This window comes from Anastrepha ludens, chromosome 4 (genome assembly GCF_028408465.1).
Source record: "Anastrepha ludens isolate Willacy chromosome 4, idAnaLude1.1, whole genome shotgun sequence".
In the NCBI taxonomy this organism is placed as follows: Eukaryota; Metazoa; Arthropoda; class Insecta; order Diptera; family Tephritidae; genus Anastrepha; species Anastrepha ludens.
In genome coordinates this window covers 109,076,390-109,089,897 of record NC_071500.1, presented here as the reverse complement: position 1 = coordinate 109,089,897, position 13,508 = coordinate 109,076,390, and the positions used below count along the sequence as shown (strand labels likewise).

The window sequence follows — 13,508 nt, the reverse complement described above, 5'->3', positions numbered from 1 at the left end:
ATAAATTTTGCAAGCATTCAAGAGCAGGCACCAAAAACATCAGCACAGCAATGCCAGCAACGGCAAAGGAGCAACAAAAGAAAGAAGTGGCGGTGAAAGTGTGCTTAAAGCCAGAGTTACCGACACGATGTTTATTGGGTATTCATTGCTTTAATTAAACTTGCATGACGCGGCCAATGGGAGAGAGAAACTACAGCAAACATCAGCATGAGCAGAGTGTCATTAGCAAGTGCTGCTTTGTCATCAGCAACAGTGAAGTGGAGCTGGAGCTGATGCTGCTGCTTTAACACCAACAACAACAACAGCAACAGCAACACCAACACCAACAACATCATCATCATCATCATTTCCATCGCCATCGCTATCGCTATCGCCATTAGCATGCGCATTATCAGTGGCAGCAGTGGCGTCACTGAAAGGAAAAGCAATAACAACAATCAAAATGCCGCTGCCGCACGCCTACTTCGTTGCAATTTCACCGGTCGACACTCTCTGTCGCCTTTTACCACTCTCGTCCGATCTACAACTAACTTTCTGCGCCTCAAAGTTTCTCACTGTCTGCATTTCTTTGCCGCCTGCCTGTATTTATTTCTTTCTTCAACTTCGTCACTTCTTCGATTGTGGATTGTGGTTAAAAGCATATCTTTTACGGCTTGCCATCATGCGAGTTGGCCAGAAGCACAATAAAAACAACAATAGCAATAACAAATAAGGTGCTTCAACAACACTCAACCAGCCAGATAGGCAGCCAGATAGGCAGCCAGCCAGCCAGCCAACCAACTAACTAAACAAGCAGTCAACCAATCAAATCACATCGTAGTGAAATTTTAGTTGAAACGCTTGCAATTTGTTGTTGTAAGTGTTTAATGTTGTTATGTTATTTTGTTGTAACTATTCTTGTAATTTAGTTAGCCATTAAAAACTTACAACATTTTCCTTTACACTGGCTGTTGTGGCATACAACAATATTTTGTATTCAGTCATTCATTCACTCATTTCGTTGATGCGATTTACTCGCGCAACTTTCAAGCAACTCCCAACTCCAATGCCAAAGCGGCTCACAGCTTGGAGTTGCTAGACGAATTGCCATACACTAAACGCAAAGCCACACCATTGTGTTTATACAAATACACACAACACAAACACACATACATATTTGTTGCTGTTGAGCGTGGAAAATTGAAACGGTGTTAGCTGCAACTTGGGAGGGAAATATGGGAGGGGCTTAAGTTTTTCTTTTGAACGTTTGTCGGCAAGTGTTGATTGGGAGATTTTCTTTAATAGATTTAAATGAATTAATGAAAACTTATCTGGAATATTTTGATTACAAATAAACTATTATGGGAATGGCAGTTGTAAAAGTTTAAAGTTACGAGTTTCAAGTAAACAAAAGAAATATTTCATGACATATTGATTAGCGGCAGATGGTTTTTGCGAGAGGCCCAGAAATAAAAAAATATTCATAATTCCGCCTATGCGGCGCAAAGTCTGAGTCAACTGAATCACAATGACTAATCACAAATGCGCGCGAATTTCACGTTTCGACGGGCAGCAGTCGTTAAATTTAGACTATAAAACTGTACCTCCGCTAATACTTATGATCTGCGCTTAAGGAGGTGTACAGGTAGAAATTCGAAATAAGTCTACCGATCATTCTCCAGCATAAGAAAATATATCAGAGTAGAAAATTTTATTGAAATCTAAAACTGAAAAACAGGAAATAAACCAAGTTGAGCTAAATGAATGGCCCACTTAAGACCCGAAGAAAGGCAGTACATTGAAATTTGATTAGGTGAGGTTAAAGTGCCTGCTGCTGACAACTGCTTAGTCGTACTCAGATTACAAACTGAGGCCTACCGCAATATCATAGTTAGGAACCAGTCGTATTCTATTAAAACCTCTGTGTCTTAAAGATCAGTCAACTGAAATGAAAAAGCAGCGCAGAGGAATCACTTTATGTACAATGGAAAAAAGCTCCAATTTTAGAATATTTCAGCAAGCGAAATTAACTCAAAGTGCATTGATTTGAAGGTATTTACTATGCAGCAAATTGTATAAAGTGTACAGTTCGAGAAAATAAGATGCCAACATATTTTCTTTGTTTTAAATTCATTCAGACATGCAAAAACTGAAAACGTATTTATTGCTACATATGCTGATGATACTGCTATAATGGCATCAAATCAATCTCCGATTGAAGCTTCCAACTTAGTTCAGAAGCAACTGGATGAGATACAGTCATGGCTAGATCGTTGCAAAATAAAGGTCAATACAAATAAATCTGTACACGTGCTATTCACTTTAAGCCGAAACGACTGTCCTCCTTGCCACATGTATGGCAGTACGATTTCGAAACTTAATAGCGTCAAGTACTTAGGATTGCATTTAGACAAGCGCCTAACATGGAAATGTCACATTCAAGCCAAAAATAAACTGTTAAAAATGAAAACCAAAAAACTGTATTGGCTACTTGGGCCTAAATCAACTCTATATCTTGAGACTAAACTCCTATTATATAAAGCTTTATTGAAGCCAGTTTGGACTTATGGCATTCAGCTCTAGGGCACAGCCTCGAATTCAAACATTGAAATATTGCAAAGATTTCAGTCGAAAACTTTAAGACTAATTACAAATGCTCCCTGGTACATCACGAATAAAGCCATACATTCAGATCTAAATATTCCTTTTATTAAAAATGAAATTAATCGATTCAGTACGACATACTTACGCAGAATTAGTTATCATGAAAACTTACTGGCAATTACTTTATCAGACGAAACCAATGAAATCATTCGACTTAAAAGACATCATGTTCAAGATCTACCCTTTAGAAATTAATTAATTAAATTAAACAATATGTAAATGCTTGTACATATTTACATCTCACTAGAGATCAATAATATAAGTCAAATTTACTTAGTTTACTAATTTGCTTATTGTTCTATGAATAGATTGCAAATAAATGTATTTAAAAAAAAAAAAAAAAAAATTCATTTCAGGCATTACCAAAATTAGCTGCATACATATACATATATTTCGAATACAACCTCTCTAAAATCTTTTTAAGGTTAGCTTCCGAAATTATGTCAAATTATACTTACATACAGGTATAGGTATTGGGTGACAATTATCAGTGCCGGTAAATTTTCGCAGTAGATATGAGCAGCAAAGAAAAAATACGTGAAGATGCTGGGGTGCGCGAAGGCATTTGTACGTAGAGCTTAAACAGAAGCTGAAGAGGTACAAAGTGCAAAAGATCGCTATGCAGCGGAAAACGATGTGGGTGTTTAAGCCACGTACACGGTTTTCGTGAAGAAATATGAATGCTGCGTAATGTACTATGAAACGCACGTTCTTTCTGACTCTTCTCAACTTTCAAGCTAAGAGTTTTATGTAGTCGATGCTAGAGGAGTTGTCCCGGAAAATTAAGGACAATCAAAAGGTTGAGGTATTTAAAAAAAATTGTCACTTGGTAGGCCATCATCAGTTGCGGCGTGACGAGTAAAGTTTTCCTAACTACTGGCTCTATTAACACAGAAACCTACATCAGAGAGTGATTACTGAAGAGACTTTGGGCATTTTTAGGTATATCTTCATGGCATATCTAACTTCTTTTGGTCTGATCTCGCCTCATGCCGCAGTAGTAAAGCAACTCTTAATTAAGTGCTACGAGCAAATTTATATCGTTATTGTGCCTACAGAAACGAACCCTTCTAACTTCCCAGAACTTCGACCCATCGAGAGATATTAGGTATGTACCTCAATTTCGTTTTTCACGTTAGTTAAAATTCAAACCTGGTAAATGGAGCGAATAATAAGGTTCCGTAGTACCGCTATTTTGCTCTCAGCGAACTTCAAAAAATCGCTGTAAGCGTGACGTGGCAGTTGTGCAATTTATTCTTCTTCTTGCATTCTTGTTCATATTTTCACATCTCTCGCATGATTTGACGTCACACACTCTCTGATGGCGCAATTTTGTTTCTATTGTATCATTCTTGGTGTAATTTTTGTTTTAGAGAAAGGAACACACTTCTTAATGGTTAGCTCAATCTAAATTTGACTTTGCTGGTAAGTGAAATTCCTCGTTCCCCAAGGAATCAATCAATATTGCTGTAGTTGTAAAATATTTATTGTTTTTCCTTGTTCACTCCACTCGGGAGCATAGGGACTCGACAAGACTCAGTCTTGCATTGGCATATTTTTCTGGCAGAAGGATCACACAGATGGTTGAGGGTGAGTTGTAAAATATAACCTCCATAAAAAATTATACTAAATTTTATACTTCAAAGTCTCTCAGCATAATCTTATTGATGGTTGACAATACCAAGTGATGTGGTTTTTTGTAACTAGAGTATAAGTGCAAGGTGGCGTGAAATTAATCATACAATATTGATTTTGAATACTCTTTTACTAAAAAAAAATGATTTTTTGGAAATCTTTCTTTTGACCTTTACGCGTTCCATTGCTTGCACGTTTGTATACAGCTGCATAGCTTCCTTATGTATATTTTTTTCTTCTTTAAATATTTGGCCGAGCTCCTCCTCCTATTTGTTGTGTGCGTTTTGATGTTGACCCCCCAAATAGATGGACCAACAATTTTAAGACGACTCCGAATGACCAACATTTTTTAATTTATTTAATGAAATCGTAGGCATTTGATGTCTGCAGATATTTTTTATGAAGAGCGTTTCGATGGCAAAAACACACTCGGAGGTTTGCCATTGCCTGCCAAGGGTCGACTGCTATTAGAAAAAAACTCCTCCTATTTGTTGTGTGCGTTCTGATGTTGACCCCCCAAATAGATGGACCAACAATTTTAAGACGACTCCGAACGGCCAACATTTTTTAATTTTTTTAATTTATTTAATGAAATCGTAGGCATTTGATGTCTGCAGATATTTTTTATTAAGAGCTTTTCCATGGCAGAAATACACTCGGAGGTTTGCCATTGCCTGCCGAGGGTCGACTGCTATTAAAAAAACAATTTTAGTGTTTCATCCACGGAGATTCGAACCAACGCACCCCAAAAAGGTAGTGCCGCACCAATCAATTCAGTTCACAAGTGTCAAATTTGATTGAAATACGCTGCCATTTGCAAAAATTATAGGCTCTCCAATATTAAAATCAATTTTCCTGCTTTTCTTTTTTATTGCAAGTAACGTATAAAGGCGAATTTTGCTTTGAAAAATCAACTGCAGAAAAGTTTGATGAGAATATTTTGTAGAGTTCAACAAAATTTCTTGCCTGTTTATAGTTTCAATCAAGAAGAAGAATTGCATTTTAATAATCCTGCATTTAAGATTATTGCATGCAATACCAAAAGCGCGAAATGTAGCTGCTTTGCCTTAACACTTAACATTATTTCAATTGTTGTTTTTAGATGTCTACATACTTTAGCAAGTGACTAACCAATTCTACCTAGAATACTTTGATGCTTTGCTATGGCAGTTTGGAAATTTGCGCACCGAAATAGAGCCACATTCAAGGTTATAGCGAAGTTAAAAGAAAAAAACTACTGCCAAAAAAATACAAATTTTTAGCATAGAAACCAGCCGCTGAGATACTTTCAAAACTTCAAAAACTCACCACAAAAAAGAAATTCACACAGAACAAACAGAAATGCTGAGAATGGGAAGCAGTCGAGCTTGAAGTGAAACATGGAAGAGCGCAGCAACAATAAGAATAACCACAGCGTAGATAATACAGATATTAGCGAAACAAAAATTGCTTTGCAAATGATGTTTGTAGTGTGGCTGTGTGGATAGCCAAAAAGACTGGATGTATTTGTGTATAAACGAATGTAAATACATATGTGTGCATGGATGTGTGTTGGATGAGCTGCTGCAGACGTAATTGACATACGTGTGTAGTTATATGTATACACTTATATATTTACATCCATGTCCCGACATTTATGTGCAGATACAGAGCTTTACATTTCATACATACGTCCATGTGTGTGTGTATGTGTGTTTCCATGTATGTAGGTATTATTATTTTTTTCTGTTAATTTTCAGGCATGTATTTGTGTGCGCTAATGAATGCGCGCAAATGACTAGCAAATTACAATAACAACAAAGAGCGCCACAAAAATGGCAAAAATAAAAGTGCAAAAGTCGCAACAATGAAAAGGCACAAACTTGTGCATAAACATATGCACATAAATACATGCCTATATACATACATACGTACACACGTACATCCATAACGAAATATACATTTGTACATACATAGATACATATAAAATAATTTTCGCCATAAAAATGAAATGAGTCATGAACTCTTCAAAAGGCGAAATGCGAACCGAACGCGAATGCGAATGCGTTGCGAATCGCGCGAACGCGTCGTCGCAGCGGCTGGCAGTTGGTGGTAAGCGGCTGGACGCGCGTTCAGACATACAATAATATATATAGTATATACGTATGTATGTATGTATTTTTAATGAAGAATTGAGTGTAGTGGTGTATATCGCGCTCCAGTGCCGCTCCAGCGCCTCTTGGGCTTACATACTACATATGCATGTACATACATATGTGTGTGCATTCAGCGGGCGGTATGTTCGGCAGGGAAGATGTGGAAACGAAATTCGCGAAAGTTTGATTATAAAAAATTGGCAACTTTTTTATCATTTACTGTTTGCTTTGTTTTTGCTTTTGTGGCTTTTTGATTACTTAATTTATTTTGTGCCTTTTGTATGAATTTTCTTATTGCCACCAGCTGTTCGTATTTTTGTTCGTTTTCGCCACTTTACTTCAACAATTCTCTAACGCGCGAAGGGTATATATAATTATTATTGTTTTTGCTGCCACGTTTATTTAATTTGTGTGTGTTTTTTTCTATGGGAACATCCAAAAATTGTAGAAGACAAAATTTCTTGATAATTTAGAAAGCTTCATGGGTTTTTTTTTAATTCATTTATAGCTTCTCGTAAGTTGACGCAACTAATTGCATACATAAAAATAAAATAAATAAAAATATATATAAATATATACATACATATATTAAGTAACAGCTGTTGATTAAGTTAGACGAAGAGACGAAGTTTGGACGATGTCAATGAGCATCACCAAAGTCATTGGTGGCCGAAAATTTGCCAATAAAGCGATCAAAGCAACACAGTGAATATAGTACTATAGATACATACATACACAGTAAATACACATACATATGTATATATGTAGTACTTCTTCTTTTTAAGTGATTATATGTGTGCAAATTGTATTCATGTACTCGTGCAATAGAAACTTGTATAAGGGAAACCCCTGTAGGAAACTCCTATAAAGCAGAATGGTTGGTTCTTTTACGGAACTTGGCGCCAGTACTACTACAATTATCTTTTCTTGAAAAAAATAAACAAACATAAAAAAAATTAAAATATTGAAAAAAAAAATTTTAAAAAAATTAAAAAAAATCGAATTGCTAATTCAAAAAACGAAATCTGTTGGGGAAGTGAATTGGAACGTCTTGTTTATAAAGCCATGAATAGTTGCTTTTGAATGCACTTGAGCATTTATCTATTGAGCGCTGAGTCACAAAAACGTACTTATCTGAGCCTAATAACTCTGGAGGGCTCTTACTGCCTGGAACACTTGTTCAACTACCTGTGAGGTTCATTAAAGCCAATGCAGTCATCCAAAGATATAAATCTGTATGATGAAATCTTAGGTTAGGTTAGGTTAGCCAGGTTGCTCGTCTAAGATAAGACACTCGATGGCCCTAAGGCTGACTGTGATACCTGTAATTGATTTCAATCCACTAACTAAGTTGCTTAAAGCACTTAGATCTTCTTCAGAAGGTAACTGATGAAATAGTTGACTTACATGTGTCTCACAAACCATATGAGAATTGTGGATATTATGACAGATGAATGAAATAATAGTGCATAGGGCGGCTAATCAGCATTTGACTAATTAAACAAAGCGTGCACAGTGCTCGCAGTGCTTTCGGACCTCTAGCTTCCTCGAGCTTATGGCTTTCAAGTTGTTTAAACAGAGAAGAGCTAGAACAGTGATTTTGCAACTCCCAGCCTATTATTATACTAACCTAATAACGAACGGCATTCGCCATTCTGAGAAGCAATTTGCTCAAGTAGGCATCAAATTAGAAATTACTTCGGTGAATATCGTTCGCAAGTACCCAAAAGGTATGTGCCGCGAATTCAGCTTTTCCGGTTTATGTGCTCTCCGGTTAGGACGAGAAGAGCTAGCATTGTATGCGTATATTATCTACGTCATCGACCGAGGCCTCGCTATACGTATTTGATAAATATTTGTTAGCGGCACACGCATACAAAATGGGAATTATAAAAATTATAGCCGTAGATTTTGCAATGAGCTAGAAGAGAGGGAAACTTTAGAACACCTTCTATGTTCTTGCCCTGCATTCGCTAGAACCCGAATGAAAAGTGTAGAAGCTCTGAGAGGTTAGAATGTTTCTCGGGGTTAAAGTTTCAGAGTTTACTTAGATTCGCAAAAGACCCAGTCTTATTACTATATTGCAAGAAGTCTACAACAAGGAAGTGTAAGGGTCAAGCTCGATCTGGTACCACTAAGGACCAATGGGTCTATGTGATGGCTTTCAGCTAGTCAGGCCAATCAAACCTAACCTAAACTTAGAGTTACACAATTACACCAACATCTTCAGTGAAATAAACTTGAAGCTTGTTGAACTACCCCCGTAATGCATTATTTTTAAATTAAAAACTACAAACAAAAAACTGTCCCAAGTGATGAAATATGGGTTTTGTAGAGAGAAGTGTTTAAATCAGGTGCTTAAAACGTCATTAAGAACATGACAAGAAGCAAAGTTCATATAGCGTCAATAATGCTGTGGAGAAGGCAAAATAAAAAATTAAAATTTTTTTTATTAACTTTTTTTTTGTTTCAGTTGAAAAATTTTTTTTTCATTAACTTCATGTTTGTTTTAGTTGAAAAAGTTTTTTTAATTAAATTTAATTTTTATTTCAGTTTAAAGCCTGGACATATGTATAAACATTATTGAACACCACAATGTTTAAATTTCAATGAAAGTGTAATAGTTGTGATCAAGAAATTTGCCACTCTTGCAAAATATCTCCCTACGAAGTATTTATATAAATGTTTGTATGTCTGTATTTATATTCTTCTTCGTTAACTACTTTTATTTATAGACAATATCTGCACATTAAATTAGCACGCGAACACCAATATAAGATTACAAATACACACATTTACATATATGTATATATATATGTGTGTATGTATGTATGTGTGTATGTATGTATGTAGGTATGTATATCTACCGCATATAAGCGCAATTTTTCTTTATTTATTATTTCTTTGTATTTATCTCTTTTTTCGCGTACATCAGTGCACCACTACATCCATTCGTCCGTCCGTACACAGTACTTCTCGCGTACATACAATTAGTGATCGGTTTAATGTATCTGCAAGATACAATTCGCATTCGCATTCGTGCTCGTTCTTTTGCTTTCCCAACGCGCCAAGTGTATGTATCTTTCTGCAACTCAGCTTCAGTCCCCCCACATGCCGGTTGTCCGTATCATCGCCCATTCTCAATCGTCAGTTTGGCTGTCATTCATCGCGTACAATTTTTGCGTATAATTAACTAAATTGACAGACACTATTTTCGCACAGAGAAAACGTTTTCTTTTTTTTTTTTGGTTTTTTTTTGTAAATTTCAGTTAATTATTTGTACCTCGTTTGGCAAATTTATTTTTAACTTTTTTGCAACAGTGTTTCTTCAATCTTGCGTCGTTCGTTTTTGAGAGTTTACTTGGTGCAAATGATTGGAATACAGTTATACACCCGTTTGAATTGCAGCTATTAGAACATTTTGAGAAATGATGAGACGAATTTACATATATAATTTTCATATACCCATACTGCAAATTGAAGGCGTAGTCTGTTTGAAACCTGCTATGGCCTCAACAAGATGGTGCAAGTAATTCGTTCCTCTTCGAAATGATGCCGGTATGACGTACCAAGTTCAGCTCCGATCAGGTTTGGCAGAAAAATCTGCTTAGTGGTAATATTGACTGCATGAACTATGTATACTATATACAGTATACTCCCTCCTAACGGACACCACTCTCAAGCGGACACTTTTTTCAGGGCATACCACAGATCTTTAAGTGGAAAACTCTCCCATAATATGTTATTAAATTTTTTTTACACTTTTCTCATAGCGGACAAAGAATGCACGGTAGTTGCAAATTTTTGACTTTTTTTTTATTTTAAAGAACAACATTTTACCATTCCTGAGTGAGGTTAAAATTCAGAGAAGCAAAAAAATATGCATAGATGGATAAAACAAGCCCACAGAAATTGATTCATTTTCAAACCCAAAAACTGTACTTCTGTTTTCCTAATGCTCTTGACCTCCAAAATCCAAATTTGTATTTCAGAAAACGATCTTTTAGAGACGAATTCAAATTTTTCATATCAAAATAGGTTTAGAAAATCAGAAGTTGTGCTTTGAAATACTGTTACGACATTTGAGATATGCCTCATGGCGTTACAAAACCTCAAATATAGCCCAGGGTCATAAGTTTTGTACTTCTAAGTTGGAATACTACGAAAATCTAACATGCTTTTGCTATTCCGACTTCAAATTAAGTTTCCAGACGCTAAAAATTTCGTATCCTTATTTCTTTATTGAACGTAAAAGGCGAATCAAAAATATCACCAAGATCACGAATTGCATTGACGGAGACATAAGTTACATTTGAAGAGTAATAAGTTGACAAAAGGGGATTCATGGACTTAGAAAACGTCATGTGCTAATACTTACAAGTATGAAGACGTAGTTTGTTTTGCAGCGTCCAGTCATTCTCATCATTCAAGGCTTCCGGTAATAACACTTCGGATACATAGAGAGGAAATTCTGCGAAAAAGTTTCAAATCGTCTGCATAGAGTAAATATTTCGTATACTTGAGACAACAACCAACGTCATTAAAGAAAAGTATAAACAAGATAGGGCCAAGAATGCTACCTTGTGGCACTCCAGAAGGTGGCACAAATGTATGGGTATTAGTATTCACAATTTCAACTAATGAAATTATATTTGACAGGCATGATTTCAGCCATGAAAGGGAAGTCGAGTGTTTAAAATTTATGTCGGCCTGTGTAAATTACCTTTACGAAGTATTTTTTTTAGTAAGTAGCCGATTCTGATAACGGAGACATTATCAAAATTTACTCATTAAGAAAAATTGCCATTGCTAACAGTTGCCGATATGAACGAAATAGGCAGTTGAGTAGTAAAATACTCGCTAATAGGCCAAATGGTGCATTGAGATGCCGAGTGAAAAATAGTTTTCTTAAACGTAGCTAATCCCTTTTAACTCTTAACTGCATCGGTTTTTAACTAACTCAATAAACCTTCCAAAAGAGCCAGGCTTCTGTAGGAATGATCCCCGAAAAACTTAAGGGCATTTCGCGCATTGTGGGGTATCTTCATAGACAGTTGCGCATGGACTTTGACTTATTGTCAGTATTACCTTATTCTACCAGGAAGTCTGGTATAGATCTTGGGTTAACATCATTACAAATACTTCTGCAGAAATCAGAATGCGGACCGCGTCCCTAAAACGGCCGGTGTTTCCCTAGCACACTTGCTTAAGGTATAATAAGCTTTTGAATACTGAAAAAAGCAGTTTTACATACTTGTGCATATCTGAAATTATGGGCAAATGTTCATCTTTTACGTTAAACCATTCCTTTTTCAAGTTAAGCCTTTGAAATTTTTTGTTATAACTTTTATGTCTATTTTAGTTAAGTGCAGCTTATTTTTACCTCCTCTTTTTCAATTTGTTTATGTGTTTTGCACAAACTCCTAAGCAAATAAACAAGTTCTCATAAGCACGCGTGTACGTAGGATTTGTATTTGTTGTGTATTTTTGCCTCATTAGTGTCACACTGATTTATGTTTTGCAATTTTATTTTGCATTGCATTTGTGCCCATATGCCTTGCCGGCTTTTTGTAAGATTTTTTCTTCATTTTAATTAAACGCCAAAAAGTGTTGTGTAGGTTCCAATTTCTTATCCGCTTATCCTACAATCGCATATACATATTTTTTGCTTATCATACTCACCACAAGCAATGAAGGTACTGCGAAGTCTGCTTTCTTACACTGACTCTGGTGATGATCAATAAATTTATATTGATTTGATATTTTTGGTACCAAAGATGTTGGGTCCTTTTTTGATTAGGTAATGATCTGAAAAGTAAGACAAAGCAGTTAGAGATAAAGATTTTTGCCAAAGATGTATTTTTATATACATATGTATAATAGAATATTTTTAAGTATGATTTTAAGTATTTTTTTAATACAATTCATATTCAGAGTTTCAAATTTAAAAAATAACTATTATGAGCAACATTTTTACGTCTGCAAGTATATGTAGACTGATCAAAAAAATTTTCTACTGCCATAATCTAGGAAATTTCGGATTTACGACAAAGTGAGCGTTCGTATCCATGGGGCAATCATTTAATCCAGTCTAGCACTATTGGGAAAACTGAAAAAAATGCATTTCAGAATCTCCTCATTCAAAATCATTTGCTCTTAGTGGGTGATTAGGGTCTTACATGCTGGAATTTAATTTTCGACGGTATTTTGGTTAAATAGCTGTCTCAGTTCAAGCGGAAACGGTGGATCTATGATATTTACTTGTATATTTCGAAAAATTATTTATACATTTTCAGTCGCTATAATTGTTGAATATGGCAAGAATTAAAAAGGCAAGTAAAGTAATTTAAATCGACTGATCCGATAATATCGCTGCAATAAGGGAAATCACTCAAGAAAAAAATTTGTCAATTCCATGGCTTCAAAGAAAAATATTACATTAGTTTGGGAAAAAAGAAATCCATTATATTTGCATCCATTTTTTTTCACAATTTGAGCGGCCTGGCTTGCATTTTCGCCTATATCAAAGAAAAACTGAAAATGTTCTGAATTTTCCCATTGTTCACTTCCATGGTGAACACCCTGTAACTCACACCTGAATGGAACAAACAAAAAGCAGCAAACGAATTTTTTTAGTGTGAAATGTCACCTTCACAATGTGTATAAAATTCAAAATTGCTTGATCGATACTTTATGGGAAATCGATCACTACAGTCATCTATCGAGGAAATAATGGATTTCTTTTTCGCCAATAAATATAAATCTATGGTATTTATTTTTTTCCTTGAACTCCTTTGAAGAATAGGAACTCTTCGCCAACGGACAGGGCTTTGAGCTATACATTTATCCCAATTTGTTCTATGTCAGACCAAGGAGTTAATTTTAGTTTCTATTGAGCATCTCCAGGTGGTAACCACTCCTCGGCCGGCTTGTTCGAAGGAGTTCCAAGGCAGGGCCCGCCTAGCTACAAAAAAATCGCAAATACGGCGCAGGCAGCGGTTGATAAAAGTTTGCAGGCGTCTCGTGATTGTCGCGGTTACTTCCCTCTCATATAAGAGGACTGGATATTTAATTTTTTTTCGCAAAATTTTTAAG

At 35.7% G+C, this 13,508-nt stretch overlaps 1 protein-coding gene across 9 annotated transcripts in view; it reads right to left on the bottom strand.

Annotated features, from left to right (window-relative positions):
* LOC128860577 (zinc finger protein 316) overlaps positions 1 to 13,508 on the bottom strand; it is a 128,059-nt gene that overhangs the window by 23,086 nt on the left and 91,465 nt on the right. For all 9 annotated transcript variants that reach the window (XM_054098178.1, XM_054098176.1, XM_054098180.1 and 6 more), the window contains one exon: positions 12,096 to 12,221. The gene's annotated coding sequence lies outside the window, so the exon portion shown is untranslated. The remainder of the gene's footprint in view (positions 1 to 12,095; positions 12,222 to 13,508) is intronic.